The following is a 21,853-nucleotide window of genomic DNA, read 5'->3' on the forward strand; positions in this document are numbered from 1 at the left end:
TGGGACTCAGCTTCCTCATCTGTGAATGGGGATACTGATGGTATATACCTCCGAATTGTTTTGAGTGTTGGAGAATAATGTACGTGAAGTGCTTGGCGCAGGACCTAGCTTTAGTTGCACGCACTAGAAATTCGCCACATGAGTGGAGGAGGAAACGTGAGGTTTGTTCACAGGCTTGTTGGCTCAGGATTCCCTTTCCACTGTATCCAGTTCCGTGACCAGAGTCCCATGAGCTCAATTCTGGGCATTGTCCCCTTAGCTAGAAACTCCAGAGGCGCAGGTGTCCCTCCAACAGGTACTGATTGAAACGGCCTTTGTAACGAGGCTGCCTGACGAGTCTGGCTTGCCATCTCAGAGGCTCTGAATCTGGACGTCCAGCTTCCTGCCCTTCCTACAGGTAGAAGAGAAAACGTCTACAACATTGTCCATTCACCTGCCACTTATCCATCCATTCATGCAACACGTCTTAAGTTCCTACTATGTGCCAGGGATCGTGAGAGATATTAGTGATGTGATGGAGACCTGATGAGATGTTTTACTAATTTATTTATTCGCCAGCATGCTCAACAAATGTTATCGTACACGAAACCTTCTTTTGCCCCGTGGCCACCCTGGGCCATCTCAGCCTTACCTTGTGTTGCACCAGTTATATTCCTGTATCATCCCTCCTCTCTTTCCCCTTCTCCTAGATGTAATAGAAAGATATTTTTATATATCCTGTTTAATTTTAGTATGTGCGCTGAGCGCACTGCTGCCAAAAGGAATACTTCGATCACAATGAAACTCTGTAGATGAGGTTACATGAAGAATAGGGGAAGACCTCCAGCCTCCTGCCTTGTGTGAATGCTATTGACTCTCTAAATCAGTCCTGACGGCAGGGAGGGTTGGGCATATCTATCACATCTGTATCATCTCTCCACATTAGAAGCTGATGCTCTTAGTGGTGTTGCTAAGAGGACGAAATGCAGATGAATGATGGCCAAGGACCCATGGCAGATGTAACTGTTGTCTCTCTTGGGTGGCCTATGTGACTTCAGTTTACAGAGGATATTGACATTTTAGAGTTGTTTCATGAGCTTACCTTATGCTTTGCCTCAAAGTGAAACGCACTTACCTTTTCATCCAGCAAACGTTTATGGAGGGCCTGCATGGACACCGCTGACTAACGTGTGGTTTCTCTTCGTTTGATTCGCTTGGTCTAAGGGGGAGGAGGAGACTGAGCAGTGAACAAGTCACTACAGTACAAGATGGCGGTGAAGAGCACAGGTCTCTGAGCGAGCGCTGCCTCTGAAACCAGTTAATGACTTCCTTGCAGTCCAGCTGAGGTAGTTACTCAACCTCTGTGAGCCTCAGTTCCCTTATCTATAAAATGCGGATAACAACAGACAAGAGCATTACCTTAGAAGATGTTCTTTTGAAGAGTCTATGAGGTTATCCCTGCCCCGTACTGCTCATGATGTCTGGAACATTGTAAGCCCCTCGTAAATGTGAGCTGGAGTTTGTTCCTTGTTTTTATGTCCGTTATTACCAGAAGCTCTAACAGAGTCTTCCATAGAGTGCTAGGGGGACACGGACAGGATGTGACCAACTGGACCTACACACAACAGATTCCCAAGGCGGCATCAGAGCTGGGCTTTGAGGGCTGAGTAGGAGGTGAGCAGAGGGAGAACCAGGGGAAGGGCATTCTAGGCTTCCAGAATCACATGCCCCAAGTCACAGAGGCATGTTCAGGGTTCATCACACAGGTCAGGGTAGTGGAGTTGGGGCAGTAAACCCATCAAACTCCAGGGCCCAGGCACTTTGCAGCAATGACTTTCTCTACTATTATAATCTTCCGTTGTCAGTCTAAACATTTTCCCCTAAGAACTCTTAATTGTCTTTTAAAAAATAAATCCCCTCACTGTTTTGGTTCTCTGAAATCTCCCTGAAATCTTCTTTAACCAGCTTTCCCCTAGTCTTTGCTTCAGCTATTTTGTGCCTTTGATATCTGGATTTTCCATTTTTATGACTATCCTGTATTTCTACTTTCTCCAAGCCTAGTCACCTGAGTGTGCTTGCCAGACTAATCCATTTTCAAGGTGATCCCAGCCTTAATCAGCAAAACCCTCTCTCATTCCTGACATCTTGTTAGAGGCCGCTCAACTTTAATAACGTGACTTTCCTGCCATCTTTCCTACGTCGTTCCCCCCCCCACCCCCCACCCCCCGCCCATCGTGCTCTCTTACCCTCTGCCTTGGGTGTTCTGTTCGCTCTAAGCCAGAAAAGGTTTGGGCCAGGAACAACTTGTGTAGGAAAAACCTGCCAGGTGGAAAGGCCTTGAAATAAATGGCCGCCCCTCACCCGGGCCTCTTGTGAGAACTTCCGGAGTCTGTCGGCACTTCTGTGAGAGCCCCGAAGGTCCCACTCCCACAGATGGGACGTCCCACGGAGCAGGGTGTCCTGCGGTGCTCTAGAACACGATCCCACATTCCACAGCAGTCCTCTAACTCGCTGGGTGGTCCAGGCTCCAGGCTGGGGGCCTTGCCAGCCGCTGATGCCTGGCTACTGGGCAGCCGGCGTAGCCTTCACATGTGTGGGAACTGAGCTGGAAAGGCGAGGAGGCAAGGCGGGCTCAGCAAGTGGCTGCGCCGGGAATTCAGTGAGAGAAAGGAGGGCCTCCAGAGGCCCCCAAGCTACCTAGCAACAAAATATGCAAACAGTGACTCCATCATACGGCAACAGTGCCATCTGTAGCCTGTCCCCCTGCACATCTGCCCGTCTCAACTGCAAATGGTGGGGGGAGCAGTGTGGCTGAACTTCCGATGGAAGAAGGTTGGGGCTCACAGTAAGTCTGTAGCATGATTAGCTGAATGTTCTACCAGGAACACTCTGGCACAGCCTCAGCAGAGATGCTTCATCCTCTTCTGACTGATTCCTGGGACTTCATGCTCCTAAACTCTCTTCCCCTTAGAACCTTCCTTCAGCTCTGCATGCCCTCCCCTGTTCAGCTGCTGGTCTCGTCCATCTGCCTGTCTGTTCTGTCCTCATCACCGTAGCACCGCGTTACGTTAATAAAACTCTACTATAGGCCGAGTGCTTCCTCAAACATTCCGTCAGGTGATCCTTACAAACCCCACTCAGCCTCATTATGGGCCCCACTGGGACACTTTTTCAGCTTTCTTGTACAGCTGAACAAATAGGCTCAGAGAGGTTAACTGATCTGCCTGAGGTCGCGCAGCTAGGAAATGGCACAGCTGGGCTTAAACCCATATTTTTTGACTCTAAATCTACTGCTCTTTCTTTTATAGATATTTAGAGGAACAGACAGGGACACTGAGAGTGGACTAAGTCCAACGACTGTCACATATGCTTATAGGGCCAAGTGACCCTTTTCAAATCAGCTCCCCAGCGTCCTTCTCTACCCTCCCGACCAGACGAAAGACTAATCCTTCTAAAAGCCCTCTGCTCTCTGTTTGCTACCTTAATCCCCAAGATCCCATCTGTTATGTCTCTGAACACAAATACACATGGCCCATTTAACGGCAGTGATTCCAGGAAGAACGAGAAAGGCAGGAAACTGGGACAAAATTCCCTGATTATATCAGGGGCAGGCATTGGGGTTTGGGGACAGATTCAGGACAGGGACTAGCAATGAGATCATCATGGCAGAAAGAATGAAGCCACAGATAAGCAGTGGGAACACACGCACTGGATCAGCAGCATGGAATTCAACACCATGTCTTCAGGGTGCCCTGCCCCGTGGGTGGATCACATGGATGGAGAAACGGGGGCAGTGACAGAGATCCAGGCGAACAGACGGTGAGCTGGGCTCAGAAGTGTAATCACGAGCAAGACAGTGCCTCTCACCCTAGAGAGTCTGGGCTAAGGACACTGGAACTTAGTTGCAGACCCATGACAGGGGTCGTCAAATCAGAACCAACTTCGAGGTGTGAACTTGGTCTCAGGAACAAAGGCAAAAGCCTTGTTTTCAGAACCAGAGACTTGATTCAGGGCCACACTTGACATCCAGTTTCTGAAGGAAGAGAGATGCCGAGCCTAGGAAGAGGCAGGACGGGGCATTCCTCAGTTTGGGGCATGACCCCTATAGCCTGGATTAATCAGAATAAGGGAGGTTATGCTGCAGTAACAAATACCATCAAAATCCCAATAGCCAGAACACAAAGTTTTCTTTCTTACACAAGATGTCCACAATGCAGGCGGCAGATCTGTTCGTGGTAGCCCTTTGGGGACTAAGGGGGATGAAGCAGCCACCACTCAGCATTGCCAGGTGCTGAACCGGAGAGAAAGAGACAGTCTTCAGAGGTCTTGCATTAGCAAATAAATTCTTACCTAGAGAGTGACACACATTACTTTGGCTCACGACTCATTGGCTAATCACACATCCTTACAAGGAGGCGGAAAGTACAATCCTGCCACAGGCCTAGGAATCAGAGAAGCACAGTCAGTGAGCAACCCTCAGGGAGGCTCTGATGTCTTAGACTCCTGATGGATTATTACCTTCAACCTTAGTTGGGAAACTAAAGGCGTCAGTTCTAGGAATCTGGAAAACTTAGATTTTTCCATTCATTTAACAAGCACTTTTCAATCATTGCTCTATGTGACGCCATTCTGATGGCCGTGTATACAATGAGCACATACAATTCTTCCTTCAAGTCCCAGTCTGATGGGGAAGAGAACAAACCCACATAGTGTGATGAGAGTTCCAATAAGGAGAAGCCCAGGATTCTGTGGAACACACATGAGAGGTGATCGGGGTACGCTGAGTGGTGGGGAGATAAGGTTAAGGCTTTCATGTTTACATGTAACTCTCCTCCTTAAAATACACACACACACGCACGCACGCACACGCTCGCGCTTGTGCGCACATACCACACAAAAAAATCGAGTAAGCCAATAATCGTCAGCACTGGAGTCTACCCTCTATCCATTTAGCATACTTGTCCTTACCCTACAAAGACCACACTTCATAGAGGATTGCTTCCGGTTTTATCCACTAAAGTCTAGCTCTATAGACTGCTGGTGACTTGAAGGTAATTCAATTTGAAAAGGACTAACAGCCTCTATTTCTCATTCAGACAAAAATATACTCCCTTAAACTCTGCCACTGACACCTAAAACTCCCATTTCATTCACTTTTCTGGCCAATGCATAAAATACGCCCATGGAACGTCAAATGTTTTCTGACAGCCGACATACAATAAACCCCTACCACCTTCGTTCCCAGTAAGCCTTAGTATCCACTCAGCGTCAGTCACCTGGCATACCCAAAAGTATGGTCTGTGGACCAGCAGCATCAGAATCACATGGGGAGCCTGTGAAAATGCAAAAACTCAGTACCACAGGCCCCCTCCCCCACCCCCCCACCAAGATCTACTGAATAAGACTCAGCCTTTTAACAAGATCACAAAGTGATTCATATGCATATTAAAGTTGGAAAAATACCCAACTGAGAACAAGAGAAATTGACCATGAGATAGATTATTTTTTATACCAAAAAGGGGATCTTTATAAATCTGAGGCATGCAGTCCTAATGGAGGAGGCAAGTATGGATTAGACTTCAGAAGCCAGCAGGGGCAATGGAGCCCTGTGCCGAGAAGAGTTGCTTAAGAAAAATGAGAATCTGATGAAAGATAGGGAGAGACAGCAGAAAAAGGAGTTTTGAAGGCACACTTTACCCCCTCCCCTTTATATTCTTTTGCCTAAGATGGTCTAGGGAATTATGCTGGCCTTTGTTGGAGTTTAGACATGAAACAAGGATTCAGGGCCCTTCCTTTTCTCCCTGCTCACTGAATCTGTGCATGCAGAGCTGCTCCATCTGCATGCACTCCCCTTCCCTGACTTGTACCTCCAGCATCGGCCATGCAGGGACTGAATCCATTGACTAAAAGCTCTCTGTAGCCTCATTAAATGGCACTTAACTACCAAATAGCATAAACTCCAGAACTGGGAGACTCCGAGGGAAGTCTGCCCTTCTGAGTTATGAACGTGGTGGGAAATTTATAAACTAGCCGCTGGATTTTTTTGTAATTTGAACGGTAGTTTCACCTAAAATGGATGACCATGTCCAGTCATATCCTTCCAACATTCAGGCCTTCTAAAGTTGACCTGTTCCCCCAGCCGAGCTGTTTCCAGTAGCTTGCCAATCCGCTACTGACTGCTAGGAGTCTGGTTCTGTGTCCACATTATTATTACTATTGTGGCTGTTAGCCTTTCTCTGCTGAAGGAGCTGTAATGGGCAATTCAAGTGTGTTTTTATAGGACTCAGAAAGTTGAGTTACCGTAGCCCAAATAAAATTTGCTAGGCCAAGAGTTATATCTGAACTGAGTGAATGGCTAATTCTTTCCATAACATTTTTCCATAATATGGCTCTAAATGTAGTTTATTCAAAAGCTTGTCTTTGATTTTTGGAGCACATCCAGTAGTGCATTTCCACCCAGAAGACCTCAAGGTGAAGAAGCTAATAGCTTTCTGTCACAAAGGTAGTAGAGACCAAACCCTGTAGATATTATATTCAAAATGATGCCTATGATCAGGATGATAACTAAAGACTAATATTGGCACTATTATAACTTCACCAGTAATACTTATTAGTGATATTATTTGCTGTATAAGCAAAACCAATATACTAAACTGCATATGTTATGAAGCAGATGAAATAAGAGTAAGAATTTACAATATTAAAGCATTTGCCATTTTCCCTTTAATAAATCATTTGTATAAGCATATAACCTGAAACAAACAAAACCCCTCCACATTCCATTCTGCTACCTCTCCATCTTCTTGCCCCCTTTTTCAGCAGTACTCCTTGAAAACGTTCTCCAAAAACCCTGACCGCCACTTCTCTTCTCATTCTATTTCGAGCCCATTCCAGTCAGGTTTTTTTTTTTTTTTTTTCCCCAATCAGGTTTTTGTCTCTAGATTAACAATGAAATAGCACTTGTCAAAGCCAGCAATGCTGTCCGGTTGTCCATTTCCATCGTTAGTCCCCAACTGTCATTTTCCGTGACTTATCAGCAACACTGATTCTTTGGGTCACTCTCTTCTTGACACCCTTCCCTCGCTTGGCTTTCAGGACACCACTCTTTCATGGGCCCAGGTCTCTTCTGCTGGTTTCTCCTTCATCTACGGGTTCTCAACAATGGGATGACCAGAGGTCAGCCTTTGGACTGCTGTTCTTCCATCTATACCCACTCCCTAGGTGATAACATGCAAATTCATGGCTTGAAATATCTTCTCTATGCTGACAACCCGCAGATGTATATTTTCAGCCTGGATCTCTCTCCTGAACACCAGACTCATATATCAAGTTGCCTACCTGACAGTTACACTTGGCTGTGTGAAGCATCTCAACCTTGACATATGCCAAGTTAAATTCTTTACTTCCAACCCCCTCTCTCTCCCTCTCAAAACCTAAAACAAAGCAAAAGGATGTTTTGCAGCCTTCCCCATTTCAGAAAATGATCATGCTATACCCCCCATTTGGTCAGACCAAAAATCTTCTAGTTGCCCTTGATGCCTTTCTTTCTCTGTCCACATCCAGTCCACTGAGGAACCTCATTGGCTCTGCCACCCAGCCACTCCCCACGGCCACCACTCTGGTCCAGACCTCTCTCTCTCTCTCCCCTCAGTCCTTTTCACTGCCTTACTGGTCTTCCTTTCCCATACAAACATAGCTGATAGAATGATCTTGAAAACATAAATCGGTCACCTCTCTGCTCAGAATCGCCCACTATCTTTTCATAGTAAAAGTAAAGTCTGACAATTGCATACAAGACTCTCCAGGATCACCGGCTCCCACCACGACCACCACAGCTCTTCCTTCCTCGACAGCAGTCACATGCTTCGGACATGCCAAACATGCTCCCACCTCAAGACTTCAGGAATTCCTCCAGCTATCCCTTCACTCCAGATGCCAAACATCATCGTATCCCAGAGATCTTCTCTGATCACCCTACCCCTCTGACCCATCCCTCCAGCCTAGCCTGTGCCCCAGTCCTGCTTTCTCTTTCTTTGTAACGTTCATTGTCATGTGATATATTCTTTATTCATCGTTTATTATCTGTCTTTCTACACTGAAATGTCTGCTTCATGAGGACCAGGACTCTTGTTTCATTTACTCCCACAACCCCAATATATGGCACAGTGAGAGCTCAAAATATATATATATTGAAAGGAAAAAAGGAATGAAGGAGGGAGGAGATGGAGGGAGGGAGGAAAGGAGGAAGGAAAGAAAAGAGAAATCCATTCTCATATTCTCCTAATCTCAGAGTATGGTTCTGTTTTTAGGATTTTATCAGTTTTTCAGATCAGGGGTTATATCAACCAAGGCATACCTGTCCATTAGCTGGATGTCAATTTACCATTATCAGTTAGATAACTGAGGGATATTGTGCAATTTAGTTGACTTCTCTAAAACTCTCATTTTCCTCATCTTTGAATGGGGGAGGGACAGAATAGTAAAATATACCTCAAAAAACTCGTGAAGATTAAGCAGGGTAATGGCTTTTGATTTCTTAGTGATATGCCTCAGTCTTAGCAAGCCCCCAGTACATGTTGATTATTATTATTACTATTATTATTGTCATTACCAGTTACTTCTCATATATTTCATCTTACTAAATTATTTTTAAAATTACTACAGCTTGGGGTGCCTGGGTGGCTCAGTTGGTTAAGTGTCTGCCTTCGGCTCAGGTCATGATCCCAGGGTCCTGGGATCGAGCCCTGCATCAGGCTCCCTGCTCTGTGGGAAGCCTGCTTCTCCCTCTCCCTCTGCCCCTCCCCCTGCTTATGTTCTCTCTCTCTCTCTCTCTGACAAATAAATAAAATCTTTAAAACATAGTAACAAATAAAATACAATTATTACAGCGTGGGGTTCGTGGTGGCTCAGTCGGTTAAACATCTGCCTTCGGCTCAGGTCATGATCCCAGTTTCTGGGATCAAGCCACCTCAGCTCCCTGCTCAGCGGGGAGTATGCTTCTCTCTCTGCCCCTCCCCCCCGCACCCCCCCTCTGGTGGGCTCTCTCTCTCTCTCTCTCTCTCTCATTCAAATAAATAAAATCTTTAAAAGATTACTACAGTACTAGAAATTGTAAATTTTATATAGTTCCCATGTATCACAGGAAAGGACAACTGGAAACATTTACACTGGTTTTTTCCCACCCCACCTCACCCCCCCCTTTTTTTTAAGCTATTTAAACAAATCTTTTTCTTAGAATGTTTGACTCTGTTCTTCTGGCTCTGTCTTCTAAACCTGAAAACATTCTAAATCAAAAGTTTAGTCTTTTCTTCTTTTTCAGCATACTAACAGTGTACAGTGGATCTACCCTTTTCTCTCTGTTCCTGAAGCCCCTAATTCCATGCAAATGAACCACAAAGGGCATGCTGGGCCTCTGTATCTGAATGGACACAAGGAGCCTTCTACTTTTTTCCACAAGCCCTCGTAAAATATTATCACAGTTACTTACATTCCACAATTAGTGTTCCTCCTAGAATCTGAATATCTCTGTCGGACAGCATGGTTAGGGAGGGAGAGATTCAACACGTCAGCCAGAGCCAGGTATAAAAGGCTTGGCAGAGGAGCATCATGTCTATCAAGGGTCCTGAATCTGGTGCAGGGGTGGGGGGTGGGGGGGGATGTGATAATCTGATCACCAGGCCACTTCCTGCCCCTGGGAAGAGCAGGGTGGTCCCAATGGCTCTGATCTCTGGTGCCCATCATCTAGCCTTCTTCGACCTTCTCCTCCACTCTTTCGCTCCCTGCCCCCTCCCAACAGGAACTACATCCCCGCCCCCTCCCAGACGCTAGGCAGCATCTATTCTCACGCCTCCTCAGACAGCGGCTCCAGATTCAGGTAATAAATTGAAGTACAGCATTTCATGGAATGAAACTAACTCTGTCTATACGGACAGAGAGACCCAGTCTGAAGTACTGATAAGAGCTGACCATTGGGGCCAATTGGTTTAAGTAAAATGAACTGTTGAGCAAAAGGACTTTAGAATCAACCTGATGATGTACTTTAAGGCAGCCCCAAACACTGAGTATGTGTTCCCTAGGGACTGCCCGCCTTCACCTCCTTTGTTAAGGCTCTGAAAGCCACAAAGTCGTCTCTGTGTAGACCTCTCCTGAAATTATATTCTTCCTTTTAAACTGTAATGAGAGGAGAAGTTAAATAATAATTATAATAGGCACCGGTATTAACTGAGCCTTGTTAATATGAAGCACTTCATATGCATTATCTCCTATAATCCCTACATTCACGATCTCCGTTTCACTAATGAGAAAAACAGAGGTCTTAAGACCTGAGTAACTTGCCCAGGTTTTAAACCGAGTTCTAAGTACAAAATCTGCATTCTTAACAGCTATGCCATAATGCCTGCAGAAAATTAACTTCTTTTTCCGTTCACTTTGGTTTATGTCTTCTCTGTAGTATAAGGGTATCTTCTACACATTTTGATGTACAAGGGTCTTAGCTAATATGCCTCCATGAAATTGGCTTTACTTTTTTTTTTTTTTTTTTTTGGTCTTCTTATGTTAGAAGAAGATGCTATTGTTCTTTGCTCTTCCACATTTGTTGGATTGATTCAGTAGAAAATAAGTCTGCAGCTTCATGCTTTTATTTTAGCCAACTAGAGTACTGCCTTTACAAAATGCTTTTTTACATATAATATCTAATATACGAAACTGGGAATTAAGCATCATACTACTTTTGCAGATGAGGGTACTGGAGTTCAGAAGAATGAAGCAACTTAATGTCATATTACTCCAATATCAAATACAGGCCCTTTATCTCCAAATTGTATACTCGTTGCACTGGACTACATTGCTTCCTAGTCCCATATATTGTGCCAATAGTATATGCTTACCACTGCTTTATCACAAAGACTCTGGCTGAATTAGTTTTGTTTTGCTTTTTATACTAATAATATAGCAGGGCTCTGAAGTCAGGCTGCCTGAGTTAGAATTTTGGCTCCATTGCTTACTGTCTTAATGAATTATTTAACATCTCTAAATGTCAGTTCTCTCATCTGTAAAATGGGAATATTGGGGCGCCTGGGTGTCTTAGGCGGTTAAGCGTCTGCCTTCAGCTCAGGTCATGATCTCAGGGTCCTGGGATCCAGCCCCACGTTGGGCTCCCTGCTCAGTGGGACTCCCCTGCTTGCCCCTTCCCTCCACCCACCCCCAGCTCGTGCTGTCTCGCGCACACTTTCTCTCTCTCCCAATCTCTCTCTCTCTCAAATAAATAAATAAAATCTTTTTAAAAATGGAAATACTAATAGGGCTCTTATAGAAGGTTGTTACAGTTATGAAAAGTGATGGTGCCAACACTACCACAAGTAAAGTGTCCAACACAGTGACTGATGCATAGTGAGTTCCCAATACAGGATACCTATTATTGTTATTTATAGATAATGACTCAAATACACATATATGGAAATTTCTTTGAAATTTGCATAACCTGTGATTTAGAAATTGCTCTAATGCTCCATGCCATCCACACACAGTTTTAGAGTTCCTTAATTTGTAATTGGTTCAGGTATTTGCCCTAAGATCTTGACATAAGCCCCCAAAGTTTACAAGCTTAGCTTCTAATGGGAGTAAGATTGAGGATGAGCAGACCAGTTGAAGCCAAATATTGTGTTTAAAAGTAATTTGTGTGAGGTGAGGACAATTTACCCTAACTCCAGAGAAATGTAGAACCAGTTAGAGTAGATTACTACAAGTTGAATTGAGTTAAAGCGATCAGTTAGTTGGTTTATAAGAATGTCGTCTCAGACCCTCTCAGCTCCATCTCAGCTGTCCTCTTGTAGTCTGTCGCCGCTTTCCTTCACAGTTCAGAGTTCACTGTTGTTAGTTTTAAATGTTGATCCCAGGAGGCTCCAGTTAAAAGATGTTCATTTTCTGAATGGGGCTTTCTAACAGGCTGCTTTGATCTTAACATGAGTCAACAACCATTATGTCATCCCTGTCACATACATTTGGGTGAAGAGCTTAGCTACCAATAATAAGGTGGTCTCTTCGTTTGTGGAATGTCATTGTCATTTTCCCTTCCTTAGTGAATGTAATTCAGTTTGAAAACATTGCAACTCTATGCTAAAATGCTGAATACACTGGGAGAATTGCATATTTCATATTTGTGATTGGATTTCATGCTTTAGTTTTTATATTGTAGACATACTAGTTAAAATTTACTTGCATAACTGGAGACCTGTCATTAGTTAAATCTGACTGGTTTGGAAAGAATCCTTAGGATTTTACCATTTTGGCTTTTGTTGTTGTTGTTGTTGTTGTTGTTGTTAGAAGTGATATTTGTTGTTGAAAAACAATATCTCTGTTAACTAACAGACTTCCCTTGGTGATTTTGTTGATGTCATTTCCATTAACCCTTGCTCCTCACCTCCTAGAAACCTGTGGTTCATGGCGGCTCTTCCTTCTTCACCTGACCTCCTAGTTCATAGGTAACATAGTGTTATTTATGGTGTTATTTACATGTTAAAAGAGAAAAAAAAAACAGAACCTCCAAATCAGCCTATTAAGATGAATACATATACCATTGCATAACCAGCTAAGATAGATAAATAGTACCTAGTCAACTAATTAAAAACACATAACAAAAGAGCGCATTGAATAAAATGACAATGTCAGTAAACATTACGAACCTGTTGCTTCGTGAAGCAGAATTATTTGAAAGAGGATTTCTGAAAATATTTTTATTGCGTTTTAAAGCATGGTGCTTTGTCAGCATCGAAGTTATTTTTAGGTAGAAACAGTAGTAAAGGTATCTTCTGTACACGGCACAACTAAATTATATTAACGTCTTGCGTTGCTTAAGGAAACAAACAGATTTCAAAGGTTTATTCTAGAAAACGGTGTTTAATCAATTTCTTATACGGTCTTTGAACATAATCTAGTAAGCAGATGTGGAGTTAACGGCTTATTATGTTCTCACTCCCTGTATCCATTCAGAGTCTGCCAGGCTGGGAATAAAAGTCAAGACATGTGCACATAGAAACTCTGTAGATGTTTGTAGCATTTGGAATTAAAATAGTGAGAAGGCTGCCTGGGTGTCCCTTCAGACATGGCACAGTAGAGCAAAGGGGACAGGAAATATGCCAGACTGCCTCTGCAGGAGACTGCTGAGAACACGTGCATCAAGGAACAAGGAACTGCTTAATGATTAATCACTGTCAACCTTTGTTCTCGTTAAAGACTTGATTGTCGGACAAGGCTTGTAATGAGGGACTGTTTTGGTGCCTGTTGCTACGAGATGGTGTTCACTGATCCTCCGTGGATGTAAGCCGCCGTGCCTGGCTTGCCCAAGTCGAACACATTAGAATGAAAATGCTCTAACAGTGCCCGCTAGTGGTGCTGGAAGGAGAGGCTCCAGACATTCTGTTTCCCGAACGTTACTCCCAAATTAGAGGACGGCTATCCAAGGGTTTGGCTCGGCCGACTTTTGGCACATGAGATTTTAGCAAAATAATTTTGAGAAAGTTTAACAATAGAAGAGATAGACAGAAGTAGATTTATGGTAGTGATGGTTTAGAAAGACTCTTCCCCAGCCACACACACACACATACGCGCAGACACCTTTTCTTTTTGACAAACACAGATACTCAGAAATCAAAATTTAAAGTCGTGTTACCGTTTCTTTTGCCTTCTATAAATAATATATTGAATCGTGCTTTGCAAACCAAATCCTTAACCACCAAATCATGTGAGGCTGAAGTGTGTGTTGGCATCGTTCTAAAGGCTAAGGGGAAAAAAATCCCACTTATTCTGTCATTGACTAGCTGGCTTATGGACTTCTGCGTAACCGTTTTTTAATCTTTATTTTACTGCTATAAAAAGATCAAAGGGACATTTTAAAGGAGGAAAAATGCTATTTTTAAACGTAAAAAATTATTATTCTGGGTTGATGTAACCTTAAAAAACTCTAAAATTCTTATAAACGTCACTGCATCATTATCATGAAATTACTTCTAAAATATATCCTTCTGTGGAAGAACTAAAAGATACGGAATAACTAAAACTGTTGGTGATACTATCAGATTATACCTACTACTCCCTAGCCAAAAAGAGTTCTCTATAACAAATAAAGCCTGCCATGGTTTTTTGATGTCTGCACGAAGCAACTTTTCTTCTGATTTAAGCCTCATTTAATAACGATTTGGTTCAAAATATTATAGGTCCTCTTCTTCCTTCCTTTTTTTCCTGTTCCTCCTAATTCATCCACGATATAATCAGGGAAGTTGAATAGGGACTGCTGGACCTCCAGCAATATAAAACGGGGCCCCTGCCAGCATCCTGTGCCCCTGCGGAGTCTGTGGATAACTGAATATTCTGCCCATACCAGAAATGATCGCGTATAACTCAGGGAACTGCCTCTCCAGAGTGTCCCCTGCATATAAAGGTAGCCGGGGGTCTGGGAAAGCCCTTTTGGTCTGCCCCTGTATCTCTCAGTAGATTTGCTCTAAATCCTCCCAAACAGGAAAGTCGGTTTTTATTTACATCTCTAAATAGCAATCCAGTCTGCTTGGCAGAACAGTCACAGTATATAACCTATAAACACCAGTTTTCATAGTCTCACCTCTGTGTTTATATACGTATCCACATGTGACTAAAGATATGGAATGGAAATGTTCTCTGATTGCAGTATTTATCTGCTGAGGTTACAATGAGGAAATATCCTAAATTAAGACAGAAATCAGGAGGTTTTCAATGATACTGATAATTATAACTGGCTTGGTCATTTAAGACATATTAACAGTGTGTAGTAAGTAGATCATCCCCAGTGCTACAAACTGTTCCCAATTCAGTTCATGGAACTGCAACCCTCTAAGGAATTGAAATATGAAATATGAAAGGATTTTCATAAGCCATGCTTTATAAATCCTGGTAGGCCTGATTGGTTTTTTTATCCTTGACCATAGATAGAGACGTTAAGGAATACTCGACCATGTTGTGAGGGAGAGCCTTGAACAGACGTCCTTGGACAGTATTTCTAGTGGCTAGCCTAAAATCCTGGCAGGAAGAACACATTGAAATAAATCACTCTTTATACAACAAGGTGAATTATTATTTGCATTTAAATAGAAACGCTGCAGCCTTCCTGTACTGTAATAGATGCTTACAGGTAAATTACCGCACTTTTTATGGCTTCCCTAAGAAGTGAAGGGATCATATATCAATGCCCCTGTTTTCTTCTACCCTCTCAAGACCAGTGTAGTAGTAAGGACCCAAGTTAGTTTCACTGTTGATAACTTGCCTAAAAGTTATTCTCCACATACCAATAGCCTCTCTTTGATCTTTGTAAATGATCAATATGATCAAATTACTAAAATAAGCTATATTATCCAAATGTATTGCTTTTCCTCCTAAAAGCAGTGATCACCTCACTTGCTTTTATAACCAAACGCCAGGTAAGATCCCAAGATTAATATCTTCTTGGTATGGAAAGCTATATAGCAGGGTATATGAATGAATGGTGTATTACCTAGGAGAAAACCACAAACCCAGCTGCCAAAAAAAAAAAAAAAAGATTCAGGTAGAGTTAAAAAAAAAAATGTGAGAAAAAATATTCAGATTTAATTGAGAAGTAAAGGAAAAGTTGTAGCACTAGGGGATAGAAGAACTGCTGTACATGAGGATGGCCATCTTCAGCACTGAGTGGGCTATTTATTTCTTTTAAAGGAACCGAATTGCCCTACCTTTTGGTCAGTTGTGCATTAACATGACATCTACCAATGTTATTTTGTTTCTAAAGAGCTCAAAATACTTTAGCTTAATTAACCCTCAAAACATTGATTAATTTAATCACATTTCTAAAATGGAATACTGGGGTGCCGGGCGGCGGGGGCTGCTCAGTCGGTTAAGCGTCTGCCTTCGGCTCAGGTCATGATCCCGGCGTCCTGGGATCGAGCTCCGTGTCAGGCTCCCCGCTGATCAGGGAACCTGCTTCTTCTCCCTCTCCCTCTGCTGTTCCCCCTGCTTGTGCTCTCTTACTCTCTCTCTTAAATTTAAAAAAAAAAAAAAAAAAGACCTGGCAAGGATTAAATAATATGGTGAACTTCAACCGAAAATCTATCAGGTAAATCAGGTCCTTAGAAAAGATAATCAAGCCGTCTCTTAACCAAAAACAACTGCTTGATTGAGTTAATTTGTTTAGTTGAGTAACATTTTCAAGCCAATTATTTGGTAATATTGTAGGCAAAGAAGATAGTTGGCAGGTTTTAAGTCTCCACCATATCCAGTATTGTGACATTTCACATACTCGGCCCACATTCTGTTAAGTTTGTGAACAGGCTAGAAATTTTAAAAATTATTTTTGTGGGTTTTTTTTTCTTATGTGGATGGCTATATAACAATATTTTTCAATTTTAAAGGGAATCCAATTGGCTCAAATTTAGTCACAGTTTTGATTTAAATATTCAGAAATCTCAGATATATACTAAATGAACTGTTACTTGGATGCAGCCAGCAGCTGAAGAGCTGTTGCAGTCCCAGATGTATATCCTTTTAAAAAGTACCGCCTGGATCTGGAAAACACAAAACAGTGTAAACACTGGTAACTGTACAATATGTCAGTCTCCCCTCATGCATTCTCTCCTGATCGGCCGTTAGGAACATAAGCCACAAATGTTTACCCAATTGAAAAATCACTGGACAGTTATGTTCAAATCAAGGATCTGTTTCCAGTTACAAGTAACAGAATCCAGTACAATCAACCTACCCAGATTGCTGAGGGAAAAAAAGTTTAAAAGTTCACAGAACTCTGTATGTGCTAAATTTAAGGTCAAGTTTTAATTTAGAAGCAAAAAGACTTGTATAGTATCTTGAATTGACAAATAATATTAACTATTCTTAGGTGAAGCATTTTGTATGATATTTGATATTAATGTTATTTCACTGAAAACTTTTGATATATATGTTACTTTCTTAGTAACACCTAAATAATTGCAAATCATCTTATAGATTAAGTTTATCTGATTTTCAAGTCGTTGCTTAATTATTTATTGAACAACAAATATATTCCAAGTATCTGTTTTATGTCAGGCTTATGTATGCTAGTAGAAATGCATAGATGAATAAAAAGTCCAAAAAAGTCTTTTTGAAGTAATAACAGTGACATAAGAGAAAACATACATGTAAATAAATAACTGATATATTCTATGACAAAGAAAAATACAAGATGTGATTAGGACTCAAGATGTGATTGGACAGTGCCAACATAGATTGTCTTACTCTGAATTCTCTATTCAGATGAATTGATGGGTTCAGCTTGTGAACCCAAAGTTATACTAGAAATCCTTGTAAATGAAAAAATGTCATAAAAAGTGCTCGATGTCCAGAAATATTTTAGTAGTCTCCACCATCTTGTAATCCAAACAGACATGGAGAAGCTAAAATACTGCGTGTGTGTGTGTGTGTGTGTGTGTAAGACATCCCCCATTTTATTACTCAACAGCATTGATAAAATTTTTAGGTACCTTCTTTCTAGATTTATAACCATAAAGTAACAGCAGATCTGGTAATAGTTGTACAGCTGATTTGATCAATGTAGACAGATAATCAAACCAAAGAAAGTTGACCTTCATCATTCTTTTCCACGATGGACTTTTCATTTAAGGTTATCATTTTTCTAAAACATTGTTTTGGTACTCTGCAGATCAAAATGTGTTTGTATGGTTAGCATAAATAAGATTTGGTAAATAACCTGATTTTCTGGGAATTGATCCAAGTGAAACCTCTAATCTTTTGAAGCTCATCCCTTAGTGAGTCCTAGGGAGAACTCAGCTTTTTTGAAGTCCCACTGAAATATTTAGTGGCTTGCTTTGCTAATCCAAGGGAGACTTCAGGGCTACATTTAACAGAGAACAGATGGCTCCTTTTTAAATGTCCTTTGTGGTCATTATAATAATACATTCAAAAATAGCTAATCATGTTACACTAGAGTATTTGGACACATTTGAAGATATTGGCCACAGTCACTATTTTTGTGTCAGTGCATCGAGTTCCATGTTTACTAGATAACCTGCAATCACCAAGGTATTCTCTCATTTCTCTTACGAGGAGATATGTCAGAATATGTGGGCTACTTTGTAGGTTAATATATTTTGTATATTTTAGCCCAGAATGGATAGCCAAAGCATAAAAATTACCTCTAGCAAAATGTTTTGTAGATTGTTTTTTTTTCAGAATCAGAGAAAAAAACCAGACTTTTTATAGAATCAGTTCAGAAAAGTCCAATGTTATTAGGAAAGCTATATATATATATTTCTATGTTGTGCCTTCCTCAATGAAGTATATGAACAGATCCAGAATTAAGTTTGAAATTTTTTCAACATTCCCATCCCTAAAGCCTCAATTTTTGTTTACCTCAGTCACTTCCGAAGAAAATAACCAGTGTGATTTCCTGCTCCTCACCCCCAACCAGATCAGTCCAGTATTTGTACATTATAGTGGCAAAACCACTGCATGGCATGTTGTTAAGTTGCATTGTAGACTCCATGAAAAAGAGAAATTGAATTATTTCATGACAGTGGTATTTATTGTTAGCTTGATCCAATAAAAATGGAATTTCAACAACTCTAGCACTAGAATGGAATTTAGAGATTATAATCTAACTTCCATTATCTTAAGATTGAAGAAAATAAGGTCTAAAGAGTTTAAAAGAGAAGACTATGAAATTAGCAAGGTGCGCAGGTCACATGAACCAGATTCCTACAAGAATCAATGAAATAATGTCAGTTTGTGTAAGTAAGAAGAATAAGGAAAAATTATCAAAGAAAACCATAGTTTCAAATAAATGCTAACTTTTCTTGCATACCTCCTATGAGCCAAAGACTGCCGCATATTTTACCTACTTAATTTTATTTAAGCCACACAGCAATTATATGAGGAAGGCAGTGTTATTTGCCCCTTAACAGAGGAGAAACTGAGACATTGAGACTTTTATAACTTGCCTGAGAACAATTAGTAAGTCATGGAGGAAATATTTAAACCTGGGCATGTTGACTACAAAGGTTACATTTTTCATCATTATAGTGTTTTGTCATGTGATACCACAGGAGGCATGTAAGAATTTTCTTAGATTTCTCACTTCTCTATCTTAAAGAGATAAGAAGCTAAAGGTAGTCTATAAAATTTTCATTAAAGTGAAATTCTAGAGTCAAAATTCTGTATTATTTTTTTTTATTATTATTTCCAAAGGAAAAATCTTACATTTCTCTCCAAGTATTAGAAGCCACCTAGGGAAATCAATTTGTAAAAATCCAAGATTTGTTTTGTGTATAATTTGGACATCATTTTGATTTGAGAACCAGCCCTTTAAACTGTTTTTTCCTTCCTTCTGAACAGTGGCGTCACTTACCTCTTCTTCCTTCTTTGTCACTACTTGTTGTAGTGGATTGCCTTCACTTTCAGTGAGAACAGAAAATGTTGATATTTATCTCATCCAAAACCATAACACCTTCCAGACACTTCTAGAGGAAAAGCACAGTTTTAGGGTAGAAAACCGGTTCCTGATATATGTCCCTTTGAAATGAATGTTTTTGTACAGAGGAGTTATAAACCTAATGTAGTTACACATTATACGGAAGGAAGAAGAGGAAGGGATTAATATCAACATGAGTTATAGAATAGGCTCAACAAAAGATAACATTAACCTTAAACACAATTCCCTAATCTTGTTTTAATTGGTGGAGACAGTGGTGAAATGCTTTGCTATTGTGAAGTGACTGAGCACATCTCTGGACAATTATTGCTTGTTGGTTCATTGCTGGTATTATTGTAAACAGCATGCTGTCCTCACTATCTGAGGATCAGAAATTACATTTTGTTTAGTCTGGTACCTTAATGTGTGTGTTTGATACTCAGTAAATATCAGATTTATTTAAGAGGAGATAATATTTATTTATTTCGAGTCTGTTGCATACCAGATACTACTATACTAAGCACTTCACTTACTTTCTGCCATTTGTTGAGGTAATATTGAGGAAGATATTATTACCCCCATATTTGGGGATTATTTGGGATTGGGATTTGGACCCAGTTTTGCCTGATTCCAGAGTCTACTTTTCACTATTGCTGTCTACCCACTCAAATTGCTTTTAGAACAGAGGGATATTTTTTAAATATTTTGCCAGTTACCTTATTCTGTTAAGCCTTTAAGGTTCTTTGCATTTTAAAGGCATATGTTTTTTTAAAAAGACAAATTTCTTAACCTATCTCCTCATCTTAAAATGGGAATCATAATTAAAACAATTATTGAGGAGATTAAATGAGGTAATAAATGTCAAGCCCTCAACACAGGGCCTTGTACATAGCTTTCAAAAAATGATAACTATTGGTAGAAACTGTACTCCAGTGGTGTGCCTTCTTCCTGCCTTCCAACATATCTACTACTACCCACTACCACCATCAATCATGTTCTCCATCATTGCTTACCACTAGCTCTTTTTCTTTCTAGAATATCCTTTATGCTGTGGGCCATCCTAAAGTGATACACTCAGAAAAGCAACACTGGATTCTACAGTGTTGCTCAACCTTTGCCTCTCTGTCCTACATTGGCTTTCCAGTTGCCTTTGAAAAGAGCTAGGATTTTTATCCCATGTGCCTGACAGCAGGAAGTTCTGACCCCATTTTCTACTTCATGTGGCTTCTTCGTTTATCTATGTATTTATTTATTAAAAAAACACATGTATGGAGGGTCTGCTGTATACCAGGAAAAACATGATGAACGTCCCAGCCTTCCAAGCCCTTCTACTGGGAGGTAGATATAAGCAAACAAAAGTTGTGATACAGAGTAAAAAATGGTCCCTAATGAGCCAGTACCAGTTGTTACGGAAGCACAGAAGAGGGGCACCGAAGAGCGCTGGGAGGCCAGAGAAGACTTCCTGAAAACATGACATCTGAACTGAGCCTAGAAAGAGTGAGTGATCCCTGGGTAGGGAGGAGCAGGGCAAGAGGGCTCCAGGCAGAGATGTTGTGAGCAAATGCAAAAATTCAGAGAGGAGAAGGAGCTCTGTGAGTTTGAGGAATTGCAAGGAGGTTAATTTCACTCTAGGACAGAGTGAAGAAAGCATGTGTTGAGAGATGAGACTGGGGAAAGATGCGGAGGCCAGATCAGGGAGGGCCTTCTCTGCCATTTGCAGGGGCTAGGACTTGATTCCAAAGGCCGAGAGGAGCCATGGATAGTTTTAAGCTGGGAGTGCAGTGTAGAGCATGTATCCGAGTGGAAAATCATTTCGTTACTTTCATAAACACTAACCTTTGAGGGGCAGAAGGTGGAGTTCTAAACCTGAGGTCAATGGATGGTCTGTGGATGTTTAGAAAATGTGTAAACTCCCTGAAAATGTAGACAAAATTGTTAGTTGTATGTGTACGTGGGGGGGGGGGGTGGCGAAGGGAGAAGAGGCAGAATCCATAGCTTTGTGAAACCTTGCAAAGACTGTGTTATCCAAAGAAAAGTTGGAAACCACTGCTCTAGGGACAGAAAGCTAAACGCTAACTTACAGAGCAGAAATTTCAGGTCTGCCACAAAGAGCCCTTCTAAAGTTAAAGAGTTTCTCTTTTAAGAAAAATTTCTCATTCCTTCCCCTGAATTACCAAACTCTTCCCACTCCGCCCTGACCCACTGACGTTATGTTCCTGGCTGCTCTCCCACCTAAATGCTGTTTCCTCGCTCATGGAACTGGTCCTCTGTGCCAACCCATAATAAGTGTCCACCCCAGAGGCTAAGAATAGATGCAGTGTCCTGGTGACTTGAAAATTAGGTAACATCTGAAGGATGAACTCTACAGTGACCACAAACTTCATTCTGATCATTTAAACCAAACAAATTATAAACATA

At 41.3% G+C, this 21,853-nt stretch overlaps 1 protein-coding gene across 1 annotated transcript in view; it reads left to right on the top strand.

Moving 5' to 3' along the window:
- Positions 1 to 21,853, top strand: part of MAML2 (mastermind like transcriptional coactivator 2) — a 342,795-nt gene that overhangs the window by 298,780 nt on the left and 22,162 nt on the right. The window lies entirely within an intron of this gene.

This window comes from Zalophus californianus, chromosome 11, assembly GCF_009762305.2.
Source record: "Zalophus californianus isolate mZalCal1 chromosome 11, mZalCal1.pri.v2, whole genome shotgun sequence".
Classification (NCBI taxonomy): Eukaryota; Metazoa; Chordata; class Mammalia; order Carnivora; family Otariidae; genus Zalophus; species Zalophus californianus.